We start from the raw sequence: 5,896 nt of genomic DNA, 5'->3' as shown, positions 1-5,896 counted from the left end.
CGGACGGACAGACAGTCACCGCTTAATCGATTTCTCTTTTCATTCTGATCATTTATGTACACATTTGCCTATATCTATCTCGATTCGTTTTGCCTGTTACAAACAACCGTTATGTGAACAAAGTTATAATACCCTTGTGCACAAGTGCGCTCGGGTATAAAAATACTAATTTCGGTAAAAATAACCAAATCGGCAACACTGCATGTGTTACATATGTATGTACATACATACATACATACGAGTACAAACAGCTGATTCCGTACGGAAGGTGCGACCAGTATCGCATTTATCGATTTTGCTATCGATATTTGCCGATATTTTTTGTCGATTTTGTTACCGATATTTATCGACATTGTTATCGATATTTTTGTCGATTTTGTTATCGATATTTATCGATTTCGTTATATATATTTATATATTTTGTTATCGATATTTATCGCTTTTGTTATCGATATTTATCGATTTTTTTCATTAGAATAACATAAGTGTAATTAGATAGAAAAAAGATGAAATATAACCTTAAGCAAAAGCAGATGTATATATGTACATATGTGTATTGGTTATGAGACAAAATAGATATGTATGTATGTATGTAAGATATGTATGTACGTATGTAACGTAATATTTTGATATTTTTTCATATTTTGATATTTTTAGACATTCAACTTTTTTTTCGTGCAACCCTGCGCTGAGTTCAACGCAAATCTTGAACGCAACGTTGAACAATGCAAACACACTTTAAGTTTCACTTCTCCAGTGTGGCCCAGGCGCACTTATTTTTTTTTTTTTTGCAACGGTTGCGCTCAACTGCTGCGCCTTCTGAACCTACCCAATAGGATTTATGTGTATTCGCACGTTTGCATACGCTTGCTTATTCATATTAAAGTCAGCCCTTATAAGTAACTCTTTTTCTGCCTAATTACGAAAAAGCATATGTGCACTTCACTACGACATACTTTATAACGTACATACTCAAATCTAAAACGAGTTGGGTTGGTGCTCTTTCATATGCGTATTTTTTTTAAATTTAGCACGTTTTTTTATTCTAAAAATGTTTTCCCTCAGTGTATGCATATTTACAGTACGGGCGTGCTAGTCTACCATCGCACTCCACGTTGAGATTGGCAATAAAAACAACTTCATCATAACCCCTTCTATGAATTCTAAAGCGAGAAAGACTTAAAATTTAGAGTATGATTAGTAATTAAAGTTAAAAATAATGATACAAAATTTAAGTAAGAAAGTCCAGACTACATATTTCTTGGCTACAGTCGATATGAAAGCTAACATTTCTTCCTTTATTAAAAAAAATTATATAGTATATTTAAGACTTCATTTAGACTACGTTTATACCCCAGCGAATTCACATTGCAGTAACAGTTTTGCAACAACGGGATGTACCAGTGTTGCCATTTTAGTTTCCGGCTAGATTTAGCTTTTTCCTGTTTAGTCTTTTCTGGTTTTCTGTTTAGCTTCTACCTTCTTAGAATTATTTATCGTTTTTTACTTTTTTATTTTTTCACAAATGATTAACAACAGATATAAAAATTGTTAAGGTTTTTAATATGTATAAGGTGTGGAATAATTGAATAATTGGTTTCTTACTTCAACAAGTTCTTACTAAAATAATGTGCGTTCCTAGTATATACCAGACATCTGCAGCGGGTGCATGATTTTCGTGTATACTCGATCATCTAACAAAACCCGTTTTGCATCGTTCTCTGTATACGAGCAGAAGTATTGTTCGTTATCGACTGAGCTCAAGACGAACATGTTGGCTACAACACCCGATTGCTTTTCATACATACTTGATTGGGTTCGGGTGCTTTGCAGCTCAATATACCCGGGTGTTCGAGTTTCAACCCGAGTGTGCACAAAATTTTCTTGATTGGCTTATGACGTTTTTGTTTCTACAAAAAATGTTGCCTTCTCATCGCGGTGTTCTTAGTTTTTGTGCGTAGAGGGCAAAGAGAACGTTGAATTTTTCGGTAGTTTGTTTAAGTGTACATTTAACCATTTCTTATATATTTGCTCATACAAAATGCGACATCACGACGCCTACATCCATTTAGGTATAATTGTGTGTAGATCGGCATTGCCCAAGCCCTATACACTCGGTGCACATTTATTTTTTGTAAAAGTACTTACAGTGGCTCACAGCTTATTTCATGCAGGTAAAGTATTAAAATTTCGAGTGCTGTATTTTGAAAACCAAAACGTATATCGATGCAATTTAAACACCAAATTGTTGAAATGAAAGTGTAGTTTTAAAAAGCAACTTCATTTTTATTATTTACCGATTGTTTAACAAATTAAGGGTTAAAAACTAAAAACATAACCAAGTTTTATGTCACAGCTTATTTCATGCAGCGTATTTTTCTAAAAATAAGTTAAATAAATTAATTATTTAAAAAATATTTAATATTTAGTGTGGTATCCTTTGGCCTTCAATACAGCTTTCAGCCTATCTGGCATTGACTCTACTAGTTTTTTCGTGGTTTCTGGTCCGATTTTGTCCCACTCTTCCGAAATTCCACTTTTCAGCTGCTCTCTGTTGCTTATGTGGTGTTTACGGATGTTGTTCTCCAATAACGACCATAAATTCTCAATCACATTCATGTCGGGTGACTGGGCCGGTGGTTGCATTAAATGTGGACAATTCCATATCAGCCAGGTCTGCACGATTGCCGATTTGTGTTTTGGGTCGTTGTCTTGCTAATAACGGAAATCTCGACGTATTCCAAGTTTCTTGGCACTTTGGAGCAGGTTGTCTTTTAATATATTGAGGTACATTGTTTTATCCATAATACCCTCAACAAAGACTAAATTTCCAACGCCAGCTGCGGACATACATGCCCATACTATAACACTGCCACCACCATGCTTTACAGTTGGTTTGACGTTACTTTTCTGGAGCTCGGTATTGGGTTTCCGCCAAACGTAAGTCATTCCATCAGAGCCAAAAAGATTGAACTTTGACTCGTCAGAAAAAATTACTGTCTTCCAGAAGTCAAAATCCTTAGTTTCCAGCTCCCTGGCAAAGGCAACTCGGCTTAGTTGTTTTTTTTGCTAATGAATGGCTTCTTTCGTGCTACTCGGCCATTGAAGTCATGTGCACGTAGCACCCGCCGCACAGTTTCGACGCAAAATTATTTTCCTAGTTCCTGCTGAAGCTCTGTGGTTAGTTTGGGAGCCGATAGTTTTGGATGTTCTTTTATTTTTCGCACAATTAAACGCTCGTCACCTTCATTGAAAATTTTATTTGGTGCATTCCGGCCTTTATTTTGTATCCGATTTTCATGAACGAAGCGCTCAATTATATTTTGCACTGTTGCACTACTCAAATTAACTAATGTAGCAATTTCTCGCTGCGATTTTCCATTTTTGAAATGGTTTATGACCAATTCTCGCTGTTCAATCGTCGTACGACGGCTCATTGGACTTAAATTTTTGTACTGATCACTTAACGCTCAAAAACATACTAAAAATATCCTAAAACAATAATTGAACGCGAGCTACAAAAATTAGAAAAGTAAGATACCGTTAACTGCGCGACGGGCTGTCGCCAAAATGTAGACAAATGCGTGCATGAAATAAGCTGTGAGCAAAGATCTTGCTGTGCAGCTGCGTTTCGTGCGTTTGCGTGTGTGTGACGGTATTTCCGCGAATACTAGTTTGCCTGCTATGTTAGCAAAGAATTTGCCTAAATATTTGCATACAAATTTTTTTTCAACTGCGATTATTTTCCTTGTTATTGTCATCTAAACTGTTAAATTGAAGCTGCATGAAATAAGCTGTGAGCCACTGTATGTACTATGTAGATGTACATGGTTTTAGGCTGTGTGTTCTAGTATATACTCACACAGCTTTCCACGCGAAACTATACGAAATAGATGCAAAAACATTTTTGTCTACTTCGCTTCTAATTTTTTCATTGCGTATGCACAAGCACAAAGCAACAACATTTTCGTATGCTTTGTGGGAACATATTGGCGCCAGTTACCTTCAGCGTAAATTTCTTTGTTGTCCTGCATTTTATCGCAATGTTCGGGTGTCCGTTTCATTGTTACACAAATTTTCGGGTTAGCTGCGGGTGTCCGAGTGTGGTGTTCGCTTGTGCTCAATTTATAGCGAGGGTAATCGAACAGACTCGTTCGTAACCAAAGCAGCTGTCGGGTATGCATCTCGATCGAACACATAGTAGGCGAGTGTGGCGTTCGCTTGTGCTTGATTTTTAGTGAGTGTGATCAAAAAGGCTCGATCATACTCAAAGCTGTTCTCTGGTATATACCCACCATGATATACATATACCTATGTATTGGAGTTGGATTTTTTTAGTTCACTTTAAGATTAGTTCACTTCTAGTTCGTTCAGCTCAATGTACTAGATCTTCTGCTTCGTAGTTCGTTCACCTTATTGAACTATAGTTCACCTAATTGAGCTAGTTCGGTAGTAAGAGCTGAGTTAGAGAACAACAAAAATATATGTTTTTTAACACATACACACATGTAAAAGATTGCAATAACGACACAATTCAGTCGTCTTTCTATAAAATCACGAAATTATGTTTATGGAAGGTTCGGCAGTGTCTGCACTTAATTTTATTTTCTTCAATATTGCCTTCGAAATGCGAGTAAATTGCACTTGTTTTGGCATCTGAAAGAGAAAGTCTTTTGTCAAAAAGCAAATCTCAAATACTTACTTTTTAACATAAGTTGCACTAAGCGATGTAAAAAATTTGAAATTAAATTAAATTAAATGTCTTTTTAGCGTGAATTTCGATCAGCTGCTTCTTTATGCCCCCAACAAACACCAAACAAGTATTTCACCAACCTTCGACAAATTCATAGTTCCTAAGTTGATATCCAGCATCATTCTACTCTAACTTTGGACTGGACGTTGAGATGAACATGAGTAAAGCATTTTTTTTTACATATAGAAAAATGTGCAAGTTGGCAAAATATATGCATTCGAAAGTATAAAGTCGACGCGTAGATACGTAAGAAGTGATAAGAAGCGAATTTTTACCCCTGAATTTTATGTAAAAAAAAATTATATACTGACGCAATTTTTATTTTATAAGCTCGACGCTCAGAGAATACATAAAACATAGGTTTTAGTTCTTTAATTTTTCAATACCGATATTCCGACCTCAATCTGAGGTCATCTTCAGGACTGTAAGTACACATAAACACATTGACATATTATTAACATGTAAAATTATTGTAAAATATAAGTTAAACAAAACTACACTCTTAGTTGTGCGCGGTCGACTGATTAGGAATCGATTTATGCAAAAAAATTTACCAACTTTTTTTCCAGTTGTGCCCCTTTAGAAAATGGTGTGCAATACGAGGCATTCATAAAGTTTAGGCTTTGTAGACATGGCGGAATTATGTCAGGTGATTAATTAGAGCGAAAATAAAGATTTTGACACTGCCTTTTTTGAAAAATTACCTTTAAAACTTTACCATAAGGCGGCCGAATGTCAGAAAATAAAGCGAGAAAGCTGTTTTATTACTGTTTATTGCGCAATGCTCTGTAGATGCATAAATAATATCAAAAAAATTGTTTTCAGAATTGATACCAAGGATGTCAGAGAAGAGTTAAAGAGAAATCAGAGTTGTGAAAACCTTTAATATATTTGGTACGGAAGGCGTTTTTTACGTGGGCGCATCTCGTTCTCTACTTCTGTTAGAACCAGCGCAACAGAAAAAGTGTAAAAAAGTATCGAAAGCAAACACAACTGCTATTTTTTAAACATTTATTTTAAAAACAAGTAATGAATAAAATTTTATGAAATCATTGCGCAACCCGAGACTTGTACAAGTCAATACTGCGGAAATTACTACATAATAAAATTGTGCAAACCTTATTTTGGAGAAGCGTTGCTCAA

Source organism: Rhagoletis pomonella, unplaced genomic scaffold, assembly GCF_013731165.1.
Source record: "Rhagoletis pomonella isolate Grant_MI unplaced genomic scaffold, Rhpom_1.0 Rhpom_scaffold_00008, whole genome shotgun sequence".
Classification (NCBI taxonomy): Eukaryota; Metazoa; Arthropoda; class Insecta; order Diptera; family Tephritidae; genus Rhagoletis; species Rhagoletis pomonella.
Note: the sequence above shows the minus strand (reverse complement) of the source record.